Genomic DNA, 22,859 nt, shown 5'->3' on the forward strand with positions numbered 1-22,859 from the left:
GAATGAGACTAGGTGTGAATGAGACAAGGTGTGAATGAGACTAGGTGCGAATGAGACTACGTGTGAATGAGACTGGGTGTGAATGATACTGGGTGTGAATGAGACTAGGTGTGAATGAGACTAGGTGTGAATGAGACTAGGTGCGAATGAGACTACGTGTGAATGAGACTGGGTGTGAATCAGACTGGGTGTGAATGATACTGGGTGTGAATGAGACGAGGTGTGAATGAGACTAGGTGTGAATGAGACTAGGTGTGAATGAGACTAGGTCTGAATGAGACTGGGTGCGAATGAGACTGGTTGCGAATGAGACTGGGTTTGAATGAAACTGGGTGTGAATGAGACTAGGTTTGAATGAGACTATGAGACTAGGTGTGAATGAGACTAGGTGTGAATGAGACTGGGTGCGAATGAGACTGGGTGCGAATGAGACTGGGTGTGAATGAGACTAGGTGTGAATGAGACTAGGTGTGAATGAGATTAGCTGCGAATGAGACTTGGTGCGAATGAGACTAGGTGCGAATGAGACTGGGTGCGAATGAGACTGGGTGCGAATGAGACTGGGTGTGAATGAGACTAGGTGTGAATGAGACTGGGTGTGAATGAGACTAGGTGTGAATGACACTGGGTGTGAATGAGACTCGGTGTGAATGAGACTGGGTGTGAATGAGGCTAGGTGTGAATGAGGCTGGGTGTGAATGAGACTAGGTGTGAATGAGACTAGGTGTGAATGAGACTGGGTGTGAATGAGACTGGGTGTGAATGAGACTAGGTGTGAATGAGACTAGGTGTGAATGAGACTCGGTGTGAATGAGACTCGGTGTGAATGAGACTCGGTGTGAATGAGACTCGGTGTGAATGAGACTGGGTGTGAATGAGACTAGGTGTGAATGAGACTAGGTGTGAATGAGATTCGATGTGAATGAGACTAGGTGAGAATGAGACTGGGTGTGAATTAGACGAGGTGTGAATGAGACTAGGTGTGAATGAGACTAGCTGTGAATGAGACTAGGTGTGAATGAGACTAGGTTTGAATGAGACTGGGTGTGAATGAGAATGGGTGTGAATGAGACGAGGTGTGAATGAGACTGGGTTTGAATGAGACTGGGTGTGAATGAGACTAGGTGTGAATGAGACTAGGTGTGAATGAGACTAGGTGTGAATGAGACTAGGTGTGAATGAGACTGGGTGTGAATGAGACTAGGTGTGAATGAGACGAGGTGTGAATGAGACCGGGTGTGAATGAGACTGGGTGTGAATCAGACCGGGTGTGAATCAGACCGGGTGTGAATGAGACCGGGTGTGAATGAGACTAGGTGTGAATGAGACTAGGTGTGAATGAGACTAGGTGTGAATGAGGCTAGGTGTGAATGAGGCTGGGTGTGAATGAGACTAGGTGTGAATGAGACTAGGTGTGAAAGAGACTGGGTGTGAATGAGACTGGGTGTGAATGAGACTGGGTGTGAATGAGACTGGGTGAATGAGACTAGGTGTGAATGAGACTGGGTGAATGAGACTAGGTGTGAATGAGACTAGGTGTGAATGAGACTGGGTGTGAATGAGACGAGGTGTGAATGAGACTTGGTGTGAATGAGACTAGGTGTGCATGAGACTAGGTGTGAATGAGACTGGGTGTGAATGAGACTAGGTGTGAATGAGACGAGGTGTGAATGAGACTAGGTGTGAATGAGACTAGGTGTGAATGAGACTGGGTGTGAATGAGACTGGGTGTGAATGAGACTGGGTGTGAATGAGACTGGGTGTGAATGAGACTAGGTGTGAATGAGACTGGGTGTGAATGAGACTAGGTGTGAATGAGACTGGGTGTGAATGAGACTAGGTGTGAATGAGACTAGGTGTGAATGAGACTCGATGTGAATGAGACTAGGTGAGAATGAGACTGGGTGTGAATGAGACGAGGTGTGAATGAGACGAGGTGTGAATGAGATTAGATATGAATGAGACTAGGTGTGAATGAGACTAGGTGTGAATGAGACGAGGTGTGAATGAGACTGGGTGTGAATGAGACTAGGTGTGAATGAGACTAGGTGTGAATGAGACTCGATGTGAATGAGACTGGGTGTGAATTAGACTAGGTGTGAATGAGACGAGGTGTGAATGAGACGAGGTGTGAATGAGATTAGATATGAATGAGACTAGGTGTGAATGATACTAGGTGTGAATGAGACGAGGTGTGAATGAGACTAGGTGTGAATGAGACTAGCTGTGAATGAGACTAGGTGTGAATGAGACTTGGTGTGAATCAGACGAGGTGTGAATGAGACTAGGTGTGAATGAGACTCGGTGTGAATGAGACTAGGTGTGAATGAGACTAGGTGTGAAAGAGACTAGTTGTGAATGAGACTAGGTGTGAAAGAGACTAGGTGTGAATGAGATTGGTGCGAATGAGACGAGGTGCGAATGAGACGAGGTGTGAATGAGACTAGGTGTGAATGAGACTGGGTGAGAATGAGACTAGGTGTGAATGAGACGAGGTGCGAATGAGACTAGGTGCGAATGAGACGATGTGTGAATGAGACAGGGTGTGAATGAGACTAGGTGTGAATGAGACTAGGTGTGAATGAGACTGGTTGCGAATGAGAGGAGGTGTGAATGAGAGGAGGTGTGAATGAGACTCGGTGTGAATGAGACTGGGTGTGAATGAGACTAGGTGTGAATGAGACTAGGTGTGAATGAGATTCGATGTGAATGAGACTAGGTGAGAATGAGACTGGGTGTGAATTAGACGAGGTGTGAATGAGACTAGGTGTGAATGAGACGATCTGTGAATGAGACTAGGTGTGAATGAGACTAGGTTTGAATGAGACTGGGTCTGAATGAGAATGGGTGTGAATGAGACTAGGTGTGAATGAGACGAGGTGTGAATGAGACTGGTTTGAATGAGACTGGGTGTGAATGAGACTAGGTGTGAATGAGACTAGGTGTGAATGAGACTAGGTGTGAATGAGACTGGGTGTGAATGAGACTAGGTGTGAATGAGACGAGGTGTGAATGAGACCAGGTGTGAATGAGACCGGGTGTGAATCAGACCGGGTGTGAATCAGACCGGGTGTGAATGAGACTAGGTGTGAATGAGACTAGGTGTGAATGAGACTAGGTGTGAATGAGGCTAGGTGTGAATGAGGCTGGGTGTGAATGAGACTAGGTGTGAATGAGACTAGGTGTGAAAGAGACTGGGTGTGAATGAGAGTGGGTGTGAATGAGACTGGGTGTGAATGAGACTGGGTGAATGAGACTAGGTGTGAATGAGACTGGGTGAATGAGACTAGGTGTGAATGAGACTAGGTGTGAATGAGACTGGGTGTGAATGAGACGAGGTGTGAATGAGACTTGGTGTGAATGAGACTAGGTGTGCTTGAGACTAGGTGTGAATGAGACTGGGTGTGAATGAGACGAGGTGTGAATGAGACGAGGTGTGAATGAGACTAGGTGTGAATGAGACTAGGTGTGAATGAGACTGGGTGTGAATGAGACTGGGTGTGAATGAGACTGGGTTTGAATGAGACTGGGTGTGAATGAGACTAGGTGTGAATGAGACTGGGTGTGAATGAGACTAGGTGTGAATGAGACTGGGTGTGAATGAGACTAGGTGTGAATGAGACTAGGTGTGAATGAGACTCGATGTGAATGAGACTAGGTGAGAATGAGACTGGGTGTGAATTAGACTAGGTGTGAATGAGACGAGGTGTGAATGAGACGAGGTGTGAATGAGATTAGATATGAATGAGACTAGGTGTGAATGAGACTAGGTGTGAATGAGACGAGGTGTGAATGAGACTAGGTGTGAATGAGACTAGGTGTGAATGAGACTCGATGTGAATGAGACTAGGTGAGAATGAGAATGGGTGTGAATTAGACTAGGTGTGAATGAGACGAGGTGTGAATGAGACGAGGTGTGAATGAGATTAGATATGAATGAGACTAGGTGTGAATGATACTAGGTGTGAATGAGACGAGGTGTGAATGAGACTAGGTGTGAATGAGACTAGCTGTGAATGAGACTAGGTGTGAATGAGACTTGGTGTGAATGAGACGAGGTGTGAATGAGACTCGGTGTGAATGAGACTAGGTGTGAATGAGACTAGGTGTGAAAGAGACTAGTTGTGAATGAGACTAGGTGTGAAAGAGACTAGGTGTGAATGAGATTGGTGCGAATGAGACGAGGTGCGAATGAGACGAGGTGTGAATGAGACTAGGTGTGAATGAGACTGGGTGAGAATGAGACTAGGTGTGAATGAGACGAGGTGCGAATGAGACTAGGTGCGAATGAGACGAGGTGTGAATGAGACTGGGTGTGAATGAGACTAGGTGTGAATGAGACTAGGTGTGAATGAAACTGGTTGCGAATGAGAAGAGGTGTGAATGAGACGAGGTGTGAATGAGACTAGGTGTGAATGAGACTGGGTGTGAATGAGACTAGGTGTGAATGAGACTGGGTGTGAATGAGACTAGGTGTGAATGAGACTGGGTGTGAATGAGACGATGTGTGAATGAGACTAGGTGTGAATGAGACTAGGTGTGAATGAGACGAGGTGTGATTGAGACTCAGTGTGAATGAGACTGGGTGTGAAAGAGACTAGGTGTGAATGAGGCTAGGTGTGAATGAGACTAGGTGTGAGTGAGACTAGGTGTGAATGAGACTAGGTGTGAATGACACTGGGTGTGAATGACACTGGGTGTGAATGAGACTAGCTGTGAATGAGACTAGCTGTGAATGAGACTACGTGTGAATGAGACGTGGTGCGAATGAGACTAGGTGTGAATGAGACAAGGTGTGAATGAGACTAGGTGCGAATGAGACTACGTGTGAATGAGACTGGGTGTGAATGATACTGGGTGTGAATGAGACTAGGTGTGAATGAGACTAGGTGTGAATGAGACTAGGTGCGAATGAGACTACGTGTGAATGAGACTGGGTGTGAATCAGACTGGGTGTGAATGATACTGGGTGTGAATGAGACGAGGTGTGAATGAGACTAGGTGTGAATGAGACTAGGTGTGAATGAGACTAGGTCTGAATGAGACTGGGTGCGAATGAGACTGGTTGCGAATGAGACTGGGTTTGAATGAAACTGGGTGTGAATGAGACTAGGTTTGAATGAGACTATGAGACTAGGTGTGAATGAGACTAGGTGTGAATGAGACTGGGTGCGAATGAGACTGGGTGCGAATGAGACTGGGTGTGAATGAGACTAGGTGTGAATGAGACTAGGTGTGAATGAGATTAGCTGCGAATGAGACTTGGTGCGAATGAGACTAGGTGCGAATGAGACTGGGTGCGAATGAGACTGGGTGCGAATGAGACTGGGTGTGAATGAGACTAGGTGTGAATGAGACTGGGTGTGAATGAGACTAGGTGTGAATGACACTGGGTGTGAATGAGACTCGGTGTGAATGAGACTGGGTGTGAATGAGGCTAGGTGTGAATGAGGCTGGGTGTGAATGAGACTAGGTGTGAATGAGACTAGGTGTGAATGAGACTGGGTGTGAATGAGACTGGGTGTGAATGAGACTAGGTGTGAATGAGACTAGGTGTGAATGAGACTCGGTGTGAATGAGACTCGGTGTGAATGAGACTCGGTGTGAATGAGACTCGGTGTGAATGAGACTGGGTGTGAATGAGACTAGGTGTGAATGAGACTAGGTGTGAATGAGATTCGATGTGAATGAGACTAGGTGAGAATGAGACTGGGTGTGAATTAGACGAGGTGTGAATGAGACTAGGTGTGAATGAGACTAGCTGTGAATGAGACTAGGTGTGAATGAGACTAGGTTTGAATGAGACTGGGTGTGAATGAGAATGGGTGTGAATGAGACGAGGTGTGAATGAGACTGGGTTTGAATGAGACTGGGTGTGAATGAGACTAGGTGTGAATGAGACTAGGTGTGAATGAGACTAGGTGTGAATGAGACTAGGTGTGAATGAGACTGGGTGTGAATGAGACTAGGTGTGAATGAGACGAGGTGTGAATGAGACCGGGTGTGAATGAGACTGGGTGTGAATCAGACCGGGTGTGAATCAGACCGGGTGTGAATGAGACCGGGTGTGAATGAGACTAGGTGTGAATGAGACTAGGTGTGAATGAGACTAGGTGTGAATGAGGCTAGGTGTGAATGAGGCTGGGTGTGAATGAGACTAGGTGTGAATGAGACTAGGTGTGAAAGAGACTGGGTGTGAATGAGACTGGGTGTGAATGAGACTGGGTGTGAATGAGACTGGGTGAATGAGACTAGGTGTGAATGAGACTGGGTGAATGAGACTAGGTGTGAATGAGACTAGGTGTGAATGAGACTGGGTGTGAATGAGACGAGGTGTGAATGAGACTTGGTGTGAATGAGACTAGGTGTGCATGAGACTAGGTGTGAATGAGACTGGGTGTGAATGAGACTAGGTGTGAATGAGACGAGGTGTGAATGAGACTAGGTGTGAATGAGACTAGGTGTGAATGAGACTGGGTGTGAATGAGACTGGGTGTGAATGAGACTGGGTGTGAATGAGACTGGGTGTGAATGAGACTAGGTGTGAATGAGACTGGGTGTGAATGAGACTAGGTGTGAATGAGACTGGGTGTGAATGAGACTAGGTGTGAATGAGACTAGGTGTGAATGAGACTCGATGTGAATGAGACTAGGTGAGAATGAGACTGGGTGTGAATGAGACGAGGTGTGAATGAGACGAGGTGTGAATGAGATTAGATATGAATGAGACTAGGTGTGAATGAGACTAGGTGTGAATGAGACGAGGTGTGAATGAGACTGGGTGTGAATGAGACTAGGTGTGAATGAGACTAGGTGTGAATGAGACTCGATGTGAATGAGACTGGGTGTGAATTAGACTAGGTGTGAATGAGACGAGGTGTGAATGAGACGAGGTGTGAATGAGATTAGATATGAATGAGACTAGGTGTGAATGATACTAGGTGTGAATGAGACGAGGTGTGAATGAGACTAGGTGTGAATGAGACTAGCTGTGAATGAGACGAGGTGTGAATGAGACTTGGTGTGAATGAGACTAGGTGTGCTTGAGACTAGGTGTGAATGAGACTGGGTGTGAATGAGACGAGGTGTGAATGAGACGAGGTGTGAATGAGACTAGGTGTGAATGAGACTAGGTGTGAATGAGACTGGGTGTGAATGAGACTGGGTGTGAATGAGACTGGGTTTGAATGAGACTGGGTGTGAATGAGACTAGGTGTGAATGAGACTGGGTGTGAATGAGACTAGGTGTGAATGAGACTGGGTGTGAATGAGACTAGGTGTGAATGAGACTAGGTGTGAATGAGACTCGATGTGAATGAGACTAGGTGAGAATGAGACTGGGTGTGAATTAGACTAGGTGTGAATGAGACGAGGTGTGAATGAGACGAGGTGTGAATGAGATTAGATATGAATGAGACTAGGTGTGAATGAGACTAGGTGTGAATGAGACGAGGTGTGAATGAGACTAGGTGTGAATGAGACTAGGTGTGAATGAGACTCGATGTGAATGAGACTAGGTGAGAATGAGAATGGGTGTGAATTAGACTAGGTGTGAATGAGACGAGGTGTGAATGAGACGAGGTGTGAATGAGATTAGATATGAATGAGACTAGGTGTGAATGATACTAGGTGTGAATGAGACGAGGTGTGAATGAGACTAGGTGTGAATGAGACTAGCTGTGAATGAGACTAGGTGTGAATGAGACTTGGTGTGAATGAGACGAGGTGTGAATGAGACTCGGTGTGAATGAGACTAGGTGTGAATGAGACTAGGTGTGAAAGAGACTAGTTGTGAATGAGACTAGGTGTGAAAGAGACTAGGTGTGAATGAGATTGGTGCGAATGAGACGAGGTGCGAATGAGACGAGGTGTGAATGAGACTAGGTGTGAATGAGACTGGGTGAGAATGAGACTAGGTGTGAATGAGACGAGGTGCGAATGAGACTAGGTGCGAATGAGACGAGGTGTGAATGAGACTGGGTGTGAATGAGACTAGGTGTGAATGAGACTAGGTGTGAATGAAACTGGTTGCGAATGAGAAGAGGTGTGAATGAGACGAGGTGTGAATGAGACTAGGTGTGAATGAGACTGGGTGTGAATGAGACTAGGTGTGAATGAGACTGGGTGTGAATGAGACTAGGTGTGAATGAGACTAGGTGTGAATGAGACTCGATGTGAATGAGACTAGGTGAGAATGAGACTGGGTGTGAATGAGACGAGGTGTGAATGAGACGAGGTGTGAATGAGATTAGATATGAATGAGACTAGGTGTGAATGAGACTAGGTGTGAATGAGACGAGGTGTGAATGAGACTGGGTGTGAATGAGACTAGGTGTGAATGAGACTAGGTGTGAATGAGACTCGATGTGAATGAGACTGGGTGTGAATTAGACTAGGTGTGAATGAGACGAGGTGTGAATGAGACGAGGTGTGAATGAGATTAGATATGAATGAGACTAGGTGTGAATGATACTAGGTGTGAATGAGACGAGGTGTGAATGAGACTAGGTGTGAATGAGACTAGCTGTGAATGAGACGAGGTGTGAATGAGACTTGGTGTGAATGAGACTAGGTGTGCTTGAGACTAGGTGTGAATGAGACTGGGTGTGAATGAGACGAGGTGTGAATGAGACGAGGTGTGAATGAGACTAGGTGTGAATGAGACTAGGTGTGAATGAGACTGGGTGTGAATGAGACTGGGTGTGAATGAGACTGGGTTTGAATGAGACTGGGTGTGAATGAGACTAGGTGTGAATGAGACTGGGTGTGAATGAGACTAGGTGTGAATGAGACTGGGTGTGAATGAGACTAGGTGTGAATGAGACTAGGTGTGAATGAGACTCGATGTGAATGAGACTAGGTGAGAATGAGACTGGGTGTGAATTAGACTAGGTGTGAATGAGACGAGGTGTGAATGAGACGAGGTGTGAATGAGATTAGATATGAATGAGACTAGGTGTGAATGAGACTAGGTGTGAATGAGACGAGGTGTGAATGAGACTAGGTGTGAATGAGACTAGGTGTGAATGAGACTCGATGTGAATGAGACTAGGTGAGAATGAGAATGGGTGTGAATTAGACTAGGTGTGAATGAGACGAGGTGTGAATGAGACGAGGTGTGAATGAGATTAGATATGAATGAGACTAGGTGTGAATGATACTAGGTGTGAATGAGACGAGGTGTGAATGAGACTAGGTGTGAATGAGACTAGCTGTGAATGAGACTAGGTGTGAATGAGACTTGGTGTGAATGAGACGAGGTGTGAATGAGACTGGGTGAGAATGAGACTAGGTGTGAATGAGACGAGGTGCGAATGAGACTAGGTGCGAATGAGACGAGGTGTGAATGAGACTGGGTGTGAATGAGACTAGGTGTGAATGAGACTAGGTGTGAATGAAACTGGTTGCGAATGAGAAGAGGTGTGAATGAGACGAGGTGTGAATGAGACTAGGTGTGAATGAGACTGGGTGTGAATGAGACTAGGTGTGAATGAGACTGGGTGTGAATGAGACTAGGTGTGAATGAGACTAGGTGTGAATGAGACTCGATGTGAATGAGACTAGGTGAGAATGAGACTGGGTGTGAATGAGACGAGGTGTGAATGAGACGAGGTGTGAATGAGATTAGATATGAATGAGACTAGGTGTGAATGAGACTAGGTGTGAATGAGACGAGGTGTGAATGAGACTGGGTGTGAATGAGACTAGGTGTGAATGAGACTAGGTGTGAATGAGACTCGATGTGAATGAGACTGGGTGTGAATTAGACTAGGTGTGAATGAGACGAGGTGTGAATGAGACGAGGTGTGAATGAGATTAGATATGAATGAGACTAGGTGTGAATGATACTAGGTGTGAATGAGACGAGGTGTGAATGAGACTAGGTGTGAATGAGACTAGCTGTGAATGAGACGAGGTGTGAATGAGACTTGGTGTGAATGAGACTAGGTGTGCTTGAGACTAGGTGTGAATGAGACTGGGTGTGAATGAGACGAGGTGTGAATGAGACGAGGTGTGAATGAGACTAGGTGTGAATGAGACTAGGTGTGAATGAGACTGGGTGTGAATGAGACTGGGTGTGAATGAGACTGGGTTTGAATGAGACTGGGTGTGAATGAGACTAGGTGTGAATGAGACTGGGTGTGAATGAGACTAGGTGTGAATGAGACTGGGTGTGAATGAGACTAGGTGTGAATGAGACTAGGTGTGAATGAGACTCGATGTGAATGAGACTAGGTGAGAATGAGACTGGGTGTGAATTAGACTAGGTGTGAATGAGACGAGGTGTGAATGAGACGAGGTGTGAATGAGATTAGATATGAATGAGACTAGGTGTGAATGAGACTAGGTGTGAATGAGACGAGGTGTGAATGAGACTAGGTGTGAATGAGACTAGGTGTGAATGAGACTCGATGTGAATGAGACTAGGTGAGAATGAGAATGGGTGTGAATTAGACTAGGTGTGAATGAGACGAGGTGTGAATGAGACGAGGTGTGAATGAGATTAGATATGAATGAGACTAGGTGTGAATGATACTAGGTGTGAATGAGACGAGGTGTGAATGAGACTAGGTGTGAATGAGACTAGCTGTGAATGAGACTAGGTGTGAATGAGACTTGGTGTGAATGAGACGAGGTGTGAATGAGACTCGGTGTGAATGAGACTAGGTGTGAATGAGACTAGGTGTGAAAGAGACTAGTTGTGAATGAGACTAGGTATGAAAGAGACTAGGTGTGAATGAGATTGGTGCGAATGAGACGAGGTGCGAATGAGACGAGGTGTGAATGAGACTAGGTGTGAATGAGACTGGGTGAGAATGAGACTAGGTGTGAATGAGACGAGGTGCGAATGAGACTAGGTGCGAATGAGACGAGGTGTGAATGAGACTGGGTGTGAATGAGACTAGGTGTGAATGAGACTAGGTGTGAATGAAACTGGTTGCGAATGAGAAGAGGTGTGAATGAGACGAGGTGTGAATGAGACTAGGTGTGAATGAGACTGGGTGTGAATGAGACTAGGTGTGAATGAGACTGGGTGTGAATGAGACTAGGTGTGAATGAGACTGGGTGTGAATGAGACGATGTGTGAATGAGACTAGGTGTGAATGAGACTAGGTGTGAATGAGACGAGGTGTGATTGAGACTCAGTGTGAATGAGACTGGGTGTGAAAGAGACTAGGTGTGAATGAGGCTAGGTGTGAATGAGACTAGGTGTGAGTGAGACTAGGTGTGAATGAGACTAGGTGTGAATGACACTGGGTGTGAATGACACTGGGTGTGAATGAGACTAGCTGTGAATGAGACTAGCTGTGAATGAGACTACGTGTGAATGAGACGTGGTGCGAATGAGACTAGGTGTGAATGAGACAAGGTGTGAATGAGACTAGGTGCGAATGAGACTACGTGTGAATGAGACTGGGTGTGAATGATACTGGGTGTGAATGAGACTAGGTGTGAATGAGACTAGGTGTGAATGAGACTAGGTGCGAATGAGACTACGTGTGAATGAGACTGGGTGTGAATCAGACTGGGTGTGAATGATACTGGGTGTGAATGAGACGAGGTGTGAATGAGACTAGGTGTGAATGAGACTAGGTGTGAATGAGACTAGGTCTGAATGAGACTGGGTGCGAATGAGACTGGTTGCGAATGAGACTGGGTTTGAATGAAACTGGGTGTGAATGAGACTAGGTTTGAATGAGACTATGAGACTAGGTGTGAATGAGACTAGGTGTGAATGAGACTGGGTGCGAATGAGACTGGGTGCGAATGAGACTGGGTGTGAATGAGACTAGGTGTGAATGAGACTAGGTGTGAATGAGATTAGCTGCGAATGAGACTTGGTGCGAATGAGACTAGGTGCGAATGAGACTGGGTGCGAATGAGACTGGGTGCGAATGAGACTGGGTGTGAATGAGACTAGGTGTGAATGAGACTGGGTGTGAATGAGACTAGGTGTGAATGACACTGGGTGTGAATGAGACTCGGTGTGAATGAGACTGGGTGTGAATGAGGCTAGGTGTGAATGAGGCTGGGTGTGAATGAGACTAGGTGTGAATGAGACTAGGTGTGAATGAGACTGGGTGTGAATGAGACTGGGTGTGAATGAGACTAGGTGTGAATGAGACTAGGTGTGAATGAGACTCGGTGTGAATGAGACTCGGTGTGAATGAGACTCGGTGTGAATGAGACTCGGTGTGAATGAGACTGGGTGTGAATGAGACTAGGTGTGAATGAGACTAGGTGTGAATGAGATTCGATGTGAATGAGACTAGGTGAGAATGAGACTGGGTGTGAATTAGACGAGGTGTGAATGAGACTAGGTGTGAATGAGACTAGCTGTGAATGAGACTAGGTGTGAATGAGACTAGGTTTGAATGAGACTGGGTGTGAATGAGAATGGGTGTGAATGAGACGAGGTGTGAATGAGACTGGGTTTGAATGAGACTGGGTGTGAATGAGACTAGGTGTGAATGAGACTAGGTGTGAATGAGACTAGGTGTGAATGAGACTAGGTGTGAATGAGACTGGGTGTGAATGAGACTAGGTGTGAATGAGACGAGGTGTGAATGAGACCGGGTGTGAATGAGACTGGGTGTGAATCAGACCGGGTGTGAATCAGACCGGGTGTGAATGAGACCGGGTGTGAATGAGACTAGGTGTGAATGAGACTAGGTGTGAATGAGACTAGGTGTGAATGAGGCTAGGTGTGAATGAGGCTGGGTGTGAATGAGACTAGGTGTGAATGAGACTAGGTGTGAAAGAGACTGGGTGTGAATGAGACTGGGTGTGAATGAGACTGGGTGTGAATGAGACTGGGTGAATGAGACTAGGTGTGAATGAGACTGGGTGAATGAGACTAGGTGTGAATGAGACTAGGTGTGAATGAGACTGGGTGTGAATGAGACGAGGTGTGAATGAGACTTGGTGTGAATGAGACTAGGTGTGCATGAGACTAGGTGTGAATGAGACTGGGTGTGAATGAGACTAGGTGTGAATGAGACGAGGTGTGAATGAGACTAGGTGTGAATGAGACTAGGTGTGAATGAGACTGGGTGTGAATGAGACTGGGTGTGAATGAGACTGGGTGTGAATGAGACTGGGTGTGAATGAGACTAGGTGTGAATGAGACTGGGTGTGAATGAGACTAGGTGTGAATGAGACTGGGTGTGAATGAGACTAGGTGTGAATGAGACTAGGTGTGAATGAGACTCGATGTGAATGAGACTAGGTGAGAATGAGACTGGGTGTGAATGAGACGAGGTGTGAATGAGACGAGGTGTGAATGAGATTAGATATGAATGAGACTAGGTGTGAATGAGACTAGGTGTGAATGAGACGAGGTGTGAATGAGACTGGGTGTGAATGAGACTAGGTGTGAATGAGACTAGGTGTGAATGAGACTCGATGTGAATGAGACTGGGTGTGAATTAGACTAGGTGTGAATGAGACGAGGTGTGAATGAGACGAGGTGTGAATGAGATTAGATATGAATGAGACTAGGTGTGAATGATACTAGGTGTGAATGAGACGAGGTGTGAATGAGACTAGGTGTGAATGAGACTAGCTGTGAATGAGACTAGGTGTGAATGAGACTTGGTGTGAATCAGACGAGGTGTGAATGAGACTAGGTGTGAATGAGACTCGGTGTGAATGAGACTAGGTGTGAATGAGACTAGGTGTGAAAGAGACTAGTTGTGAATGAGACTAGGTGTGAAAGAGACTAGGTGTGAATGAGATTGGTGCGAATGAGACGAGGTGCGAATGAGACGAGGTGTGAATGAGACTAGGTGTGAATGAGACTGGGTGAGAATGAGACTAGGTGTGAATGAGACGAGGTGCGAATGAGACTAGGTGCGAATGAGACGAGGTGTGAATGAGACAGGGTGTGAATGAGACTAGGTGTGAATGAGACTAGGTGTGAATGAGACTGGTTGCGAATGAGAGGAGGTGTGAATGAGAGGAGGTGTGAATGAGACTCGGTGTGAATGAGACTGGGTGTGAATGAGACTAGGTGTGAATGAGACTAGGTGTGAATGAGATTCGATGTGAATGAGACTAGGTGAGAATGAGACTGGGTGTGAATTAGACGAGGTGTGAATGAGACTAGGTGTGAATGAGACGATCTGTGAATGAGACTAGGTGTGAATGAGACTAGGTTTGAATGAGACTGGGTCTGAATGAGAATGGGTGTGAATGAGACTAGGTGTGAATGAGACGAGGTGTGAATGAGACTGGTTTGAATGAGACTGGGTGTGAATGAGACTAGGTGTGAATGAGACTAGGTGTGAATGAGACTAGGTGTGAATGAGACTGGGTGTGAATGAGACTAGGTGTGAATGAGACGAGGTGTGAATGAGACCAGGTGTGAATGAGACCGGGTGTGAATCAGACCGGGTGTGAATCAGACCGGGTGTGAATGAGACTAGGTGTGAATGAGACTAGGTGTGAATGAGACTAGGTGTGAATGAGGCTAGGTGTGAATGAGGCTGGGTGTGAATGAGACTAGGTGTGAATGAGACTAGGTGTGAAAGAGACTGGGTGTGAATGAGAGTGGGTGTGAATGAGACTGGGTGTGAATGAGACTGGGTGAATGAGACTAGGTGTGAATGAGACTGGGTGAATGAGACTAGGTGTGAATGAGACTAGGTGTGAATGAGACTGGGTGTGAATGAGACGAGGTGTGAATGAGACTTGGTGTGAATGAGACTAGGTGTGCTTGAGACTAGGTGTGAATGAGACTGGGTGTGAATGAGACGAGGTGTGAATGAGACGAGGTGTGAATGAGACTAGGTGTGAATGAGACTAGGTGTGAATGAGACTGGGTGTGAATGAGACTGGGTGTGAATGAGACTGGGTTTGAATGAGACTGGGTGTGAATGAGACTAGGTGTGAATGAGACTGGGTGTGAATGAGACTAGGTGTGAATGAGACTGGGTGTGAATGAGACTAGGTGTGAATGAGACTAGGTGTGAATGAGACTCGATGTGAATGAGACTAGGTGAGAATGAGACTGGGTGTGAATTAGACTAGGTGTGAATGAGACGAGGTGTGAATGAGACGAGGTGTGAATGAGATTAGATATGAATGAGACTAGGTGTGAATGAGACTAGGTGTGAATGAGACGAGGTGTGAATGAGACTAGGTGTGAATGAGACTAGGTGTGAATGAGACTCGATGTGAATGAGACTAGGTGAGAATGAGAATGGGTGTGAATTAGACTAGGTGTGAATGAGACGAGGTGTGAATGAGACGAGGTGTGAATGAGATTAGATATGAATGAGACTAGGTGTGAATGATACTAGGTGTGAATGAGACGAGGTGTGAATGAGACTAGGTGTGAATGAGACTAGCTGTGAATGAGACTAGGTGTGAATGAGACTTGGTGTGAATGAGACGAGGTGTGAATGAGACTCGGTGTGAATGAGACTAGGTGTGAATGAGACTAGGTGTGAAAGAGACTAGTTGTGAATGAGACTAGGTGTGAAAGAGACTAGGTGTGAATGAGATTGGTGCGAATGAGACGAGGTGCGAATGAGACGAGGTGTGAATGAGACTAGGTGTGAATGAGACTGGGTGAGAATGAGACTAGGTGTGAATGAGACGAGGTGCGAATGAGACTAGGTGCGAATGAGACGAGGTGTGAATGAGACTGGGTGTGAATGAGACTAGGTGTGAATGAGACTAGGTGTGAATGAAACTGGTTGCGAATGAGAAGAGGTGTGAATGAGACGAGGTGTGAATGAGACTAGGTGTGAATGAGACTGGGTGTGAATGAGACTAGGTGTGAATGAGACTGGGTGTGAATGAGACTAGGTGTGAATGAGACTGGGTGTGAATGAGACAATGTGTGAATGAGACTAGGTGTGAATGAGACTAGGTGTGAATGAGACGAGGTGTGATTGAGACTCAGTGTGAATGAGACTGGGTGTGAAAGAGACTAGGTGTGAATGAGGCTAGGTGTGAATGAGACTGGGTGTGAATGAGACTAGGTGTGAATGAGACTACGTGAGAATGAGACTGGGTGTGAATGAGACTGGGTGTGAATGAGACTAGGTGTGAATGAGACTGGGTGCGAATGAGACTGGGTGTGAATGAGACTGGGTGTGAATGAGACTAGGTGTGAATGAGACTGGGTGCGAATGAGACTAGGTGTGAATGAGACGGTGTGAATGAGACTATGTGTGAATGAGAATGGTGTGAATGAGACTAGGTGTGAATGAGACTAGGTGTGAATGAGACTGGGTGCGAATGAGACTGGGTGCGAATGAGAGTAGGTGTGAATGAGACTAGGTGTGAATGAGACTATGAGATTGGTGTGAATGAGACTCGGTGTGAATGAGACTAGGTGTGAATGAGACTAGGTGCGAATGAGACTACGTGTGAATGAGACTGGGTGTGAATGATACTGGGTGTGAATGAGACTAGGTGTGAATGAGACTAGGTGTGAATGAGACTAGGTGCGAATGAGACTACGTGTGAATGAGACTGGGTGTGAATGAGACTGTGTGTGAATGATACTGGGTGTGAATGAGACTAGGTGTGAATGAGACTAGGTGTGAATGAGACTAGGTGTGAATGAGACTAGGTCTGAATGAGACTGGGTGCGAATGAGACTGGTTGCGAATGAGACTGGGTTTGAATGAGATTGGGTGTGAATGAGACTAGGTTTGAATGAAACTATGAGACTAGGTGTGAATGAGACTAGGTGTGAATGAGACTGGGTGCGAATGAGACTGGGTGTGAATGAGTCTAGGTGTGAATGAGACTAAGTGTGAATGAGACTAGCTGTGAATGAGACTAGGTGTGAATGAGATTAGCTGCGAATGAGACTTGGTGCGAATGAGACTAGGTGCGAATGAGACTGGGTGCGAATGAGACTGGGTGTGAATGAGACTGGGTGTGAATGAGACTAGGTGTGAATGAGACTAGGTGTGAATGAGACTAGGTGTGAATGACACTGGGTGTGAATGACACTGGGTGTGAATGAGACTAGCTGTGAATGAGACTAGCTGTGAATGAGACTACGTGTGAATGAGACGTGGTGCGAATGAGACTAGGTGTGAATGAGACTAGGTGTGAATGAGACTAGGTGCGAATGAGACTACGTGTGAATGAGACTGGGTGTGAATGATACTGGGTGTGAATGAGACTAGGTGTGAATGAGACTAGGTGTGAATGAGACTAGGTGCGAATGAGACTACGTGTGAATGAGACTGGGTGTGAATGAGACTGGGTGTGAATGATACTGGGTGTGAATGAGACGAGGTGTGAATGAGACTAGGTGTGAATGAGACTAGGTGTGAATGAGACTAGGTCTGAATGAGACTGGGTGCGAATGAGACTGGTTGCGAATGAGACTGGGTTTGAATGAAACTGGGTGTGAATGAGACTAGGTTTGAATGAGACTATGAGACTAGGTGTGAATGAGACTGGGTGCGAATGAGACTGGGTGTGAATGAGTCTAGGTGTGAATGAGACTAAGTGTGAATGAGACTAGGTGTGAATGAGACTAGGTGTGAATGAGATTAGCTGCGAATGAGACTAGGTGCGAATGAGACTAGGTGCGAATGAGACTAGGTGCGAATGAGACTGGGTGCGAATGAGACTGGGTGCGAATGAGACTGGGTGTGAATGAGACTAGGTGTGAATGAGACTAGGTGTGAATGAGACTAGGTGTGAATGACACTGGGTGTGAATGACACTGGGTGTGAATGAGACTAGCTGTGAATGAGACTAGCTGTGAATGAGACTACGTGTGAATGAGACGTGCTGCGAATGAGACTAGGTGTGAATGAGAATAGGTGTGAATGAGACGAGGTGTGAATGAGACTGGGTGTGAATGAGACTGGGTGTGAATGAGGCTAGGTGTGAATGAGGCTGGGTGTGAATGAGACTAGGTGTGAATGAGACTAGGTGTGAATGATACTGGGTGTGAATGAGACTAGGTGTGAATGAGACTAGGTGTGAATGAGACTCGGTGTGAATGAGACTCGGTGTGAATGAGACTCGGTGTGAATGAGACTAGGTGTGAATGAGACTGGGTGTGAATGAGACTAGGTGTGAATGAGACTAGGTGTGAATGAGATTCGATGTGAATGAGACCAGGTGAGAATGAGACTGGGTGTGAATTAGACGAGGTGTGAATGAGACTAGGTGTGAATGAGACTAGCTGTGAATGAGACTAGGTGTGAATGAGACTAGGTTTGAATGAGACTGGGTCTGAATGAGAATGGGTGTGAATGAGACTAGGTGTGAATGAGACGAGGTGTGAATGAGACTGGGTTTGAATGAGACTGGGTGTGAATGAGACTAGGTGTGAATGAGACTAGGTGTGAATGAGACTAGGTGTGAATGAGACTGGGTGTGAATGAGACTAGGTGTGAATGAGACGAGGTGTGAATGAGACCGGGTGTGAATGAGACCGGGTGTGAATCAGACCGGGTGTGAATCAGACCGGGTGTGAATGAGACCGGGTGTGAATGAGACCGGGTGTGAATGAGACCGGGTGTGAATGAGACCAGGTGTGAATGAGACTAGGTGTGAATGAGACTAGGTGTGAATGAGGCTAGGTGTGAATGAGGCTGGGTGTGAATGAGACTAGGTGTGAATGAGACTAGGTGTGAAAGAGACTGGGTGTGAATGAGACTGGGTGTGAATGAGACTGGGTGAATGAGACTATGTGTGAATGAGAATGGTGTGAATGAGACTAGGTGTGAATGAGACTAGGTGTGAATGAGACTGGGTGCGAATGAGACTGGGTGCGAATGAGAGTAGGTGTGAATGAGACTAGGTGTGAATGAGACTATGAGATTGGTGTGAATGAGACTCGGTGTGAATGAGACTAGGTGTGAATGAGACTAGGTGCGAATGAGACTACGTGTGAATGAGACTGGGTGTGAATGATACTGGGTGTGAATGAGACTAGGTGTGAATGAGACTAGGTGTGAATGAGACTAGGTGCGAATGAGACTACGTGTGAATGAGACTGGGTGTGAATGAGACTGTGTGTGAATGATACTGGGTGTGAATGAGACTAGGTGTGAATGAGACTAGGTGTGAATGAGACTAGGTGTGAATGAGACTAGGTCTGAATGAGACTGGGTGCGAATGAGACTGGTTGCGAATGAGACTGGGTTTGAATGAGATTGGGTGTGAATGAGACTAGGTTTGAATGAAACTATGAGACTAGGTGTGAATGAGACTAGGTGTGAATGAGACTGGGTGCGAATGAGACTGGGTGTGAATGAGTCTAGGTGTGAATGAGACTAAGTGTGAATGAGACTAGCTGTGAATGAGACTAGGTGTGAATGAGATTAGCTGCGAATGAGACTTGGTGCGAATGAGACTAGGTGCGAATGAGACTGGGTGCGAATGAGACTGGGTGTGAATGAGACTGGGTGTGAATGAGACTAGGTGTGAATGAGACTAGGTGTGAATGAGACTAGGTGTGAATGACACTGGGTGTGAATGACACTGGGTGTGAATGAGACTAGCTGTGAATGAGACTAGCTGTGAATGAGACTACGTGTGAATGAGACGTGGTGCGAATGAGACTAGGTGTGAATGAGACTAGGTGTGAATGAGACTAGGTGCGAATGAGACTACGTGTGAATGAGACTGGGTGTGAATGATACTGGGTGTGAATGAGACTAGGTGTGAATGAGACTAGGTGTGAATGAGACTAGGTGCGAATGAGACTACGTGTGAATGAGACTGGGTGTGAATGAGACTGGGTGTGAATGATACTGGGTGTGAATGAGACGAGGTGTGAATGAGACTAGGTGTGAATGAGACTAGGTGTGAATGAGACTAGGTCTGAATGAGACTGGGTGCGAATGAGACTGGTTGCGAATGAGACTGGGTTTGAATGAAACTGGGTGTGAATGAGACTAGGTTTGAATGAGACTATGAGACTAGGTGTGAATGAGACTGGGTGCGAATGAGACTGGGTGTGAATGAGTCTAGGTGTGAATGAGACTAAGTGTGAATGAGACTAGGTGTGAATGAGACTAGGTGTGAATGAGATTAGCTGCGAATGAGACTAGGTGCGAATGAGACTAGGTGCGAATGAGACTGGGTGCGAATGAGACTGGGTGCGAATGAGACTGGGTGTGAATGAGACTAGGTGTGAATGAGACTAGGTGTGAATGAGACTAGGTGTGAATGACACTGGGTGTGAATGACACTGGGTGTGAATGAGACTAGCTGTGAATGAGACTAGCTGTGAATGAGACTACGTGTGAATGAGACGTGCTGCGAATGAGACTAGGTGTGAATGAGAATAGGTGTGAATGAGACGAGGTGTGAATGAGACTGGGTGTGAATGAGACTGGGTGTGAATGAGGCTAGGTGTGAATGAGGCTGGGTGTGAATGAGACTAGGTGTGAATGAGACTAGGTGTGAATGATACTGGGTGTGAATGAGACTAGGTGTGAATGAGACTAGGTGTGAATGAGACTCGGTGTGAATGAGACTCGGTGTGAATGAGACTCGGTGTGAATGAGACTAGGTGTGAATGAGACTGGGTGTGAATGAGACTAGGTGTGAATGAGACTAGGTGTGAATGAGATTCGATGTGAATGAGACCAGGTGAGAATGAGACTGGGTGTGAATTAGACGAGGTGTGAATGAGACTAGGTGTGAATGAGACTAGCTGTGAATGAGACTAGGTGTGAATGAGACTAGGTTTGAATGAGACTGGGTCTGAATGAGAATGGGTGTGAATGAGACTAGGTGTGAATGAGACGAGGTGTGAATGAGACTGGGTTTGAATGAGACTGGGTGTGAATGAGACTAGGTGTGAATGAGACTAGGTGTGAATGAGACTAGGTGTGAATGAGACTGGGTGTGAATGAGACTAGGTGTGAATGAGACGAGGTGTGAATGAGACCGGGTGTGAATGAGACCGGGTGTGAATCAGACCGGGTGTGAATCAGACCGGGTGTGAATGAGACCGGGTGTGAATGAGACCGGGTGTGAATGAGACCGGGTGTGAATGAGACCAGGTGTGAATGAGACTAGGTGTGAATGAGACTAGGTGTGAATGAGGCTAGGTGTGAATGAGGCTGGGTGTGAATGAGACTAGGTGTGAATGAGACTAGGTGTGAAAGAGACTGGGTGTGAATGAGACTGGGTGTGAATGAGACTGGGTGAATGAGACTAGGTGTGAATGAGACTGGGTGTGAATGAGACGAGGTGTGAATGAGACTTGGTGTGGATGAGACTAGGTGTGCATGAGACTAGGTGTGAATGAGACTGGGTGTGAATGAGACTGGGTGTGAATGAGACTGGGTGTGAATGAGACTAGGTGTGAATGAGACTGGGTGTGAATGAGACTAGGTGTGAATGAGACTGGGTGTGAATGAGACTAGGTGTGAATGAGACTCGATGTGAATGAGACTAGGTGAGAATGAGACTGGGTGTGAATTAGACTAGGTGTGAATGAGACGAGGTGTGAATGAGACGAGGTGTGAATGAGATTAGATATGAATGAGACTAGGTGTGAATGAGACTAGGTGTGAATGAGACGAGGTGTGAATGAGACTGGGTGTGAATGAGACTAGGTGTGAATGAGACTAGGTGTGAATGAGACTAGGTGTGAATGAGACTCGATGTGAATGAGACTAGGTGAGAATGAGACTGGGTGTGAATTAGACTAGGTGTGAATGAGACGAGGTGTGAATGAGACGAGGTGTGAATGAGATTAGATATGAATGAGACTAGGTTGAATGAGACTAGGTGTGAATGAGACGAGGTGTGAATGAGACTGGGTGTGAATGAGACTAGGTGTGAATGAGACTAGCTGTGAATGAGACTAGGTGTGAATGAGACTAGGTGTGAATCAGACGAGGTGTGAATGAGACTAGGTTTGAATGAGACTCGGTGTGAATGAGACTAGGTGTGAATGAGACTAGATGTGAAAGAGACTAGGTGTGAATGAGACTAGGTGTGAAAGAGACTAGGTGTGAATGAGATTGGTGCGAATGAGACGAGGTGCGAATGAGACGAGGGGTGAATGAGACTAGGTGTGAATGAGACTGGGTGAGAATGAGACTAGGTGTGAATGAGACGAGGTGCGAATGAGACTAGGTGCGAATGAGACGAGGTGTGAATGAGACTGGGTGTGAATGATACTAGGTGTGAATGAGACTAGGTGTGAATGAGACTGGTTGCGAATGAGAAGAGGTGTGAATGAGACGAGGTGTGAATGAGACTAGGTGTGAATGAGACTGGGTGTGAATGAGACTAGGTGTGAATGAGACTACGTGAGAATGAGACTAGGTGTGAATGAGACTGAGTGTGAATGAGACTAGGTGTGAATGAGACTGGGTGCGAATGAGACTAGGTGTGAATGAGACTAGGTGTGAATGAGACTGGGTGTGAATGAGACTGGGTGTGAATGAGACTGGGTGTGAATGAGACGAGGTGTGAATGAGAATGTTGTGGATGAGACTAGGTGTGAATGAGACTAGGTGTGAATGAGACGAGGTGTGAATGAGACTGGGTGTGAATGAGACTAGGTCTGAATGAGACTAGCTGTGAATGAGACTAGGTGTGAATGAGACTAGGTGTGAATCAGACGAGGTGTGAATGAGACTAGATGTGAAAGAGACTAGGAGTGAATGAGACTAGGTGTGAAAGAGACTAGGTGTGAATGAGATTGGTGCGAATGAGACGAGGTGCGAATGAGACGAGGTGTGAATGAGACTAGGTGTGAATGAGACTGGGTGAGAATGAGACTAGGTGTGAATGAGACGAGGTGCGAATGAGACGAGGTGCGAATGAGACGAGGTGTGAATGAGACTGGGTGTGAATGAGGCTAGGTGTGAATGAGACTAGGTGTGAATGAGACTGGT

Source organism: Somniosus microcephalus, chromosome 8, assembly GCF_052327205.1.
Source record: "Somniosus microcephalus isolate GS21.2 chromosome 8, FLI_Smic_1.0, whole genome shotgun sequence".
Lineage (NCBI taxonomy): Eukaryota > Metazoa > Chordata > Chondrichthyes > Squaliformes > Somniosidae > Somniosus > Somniosus microcephalus.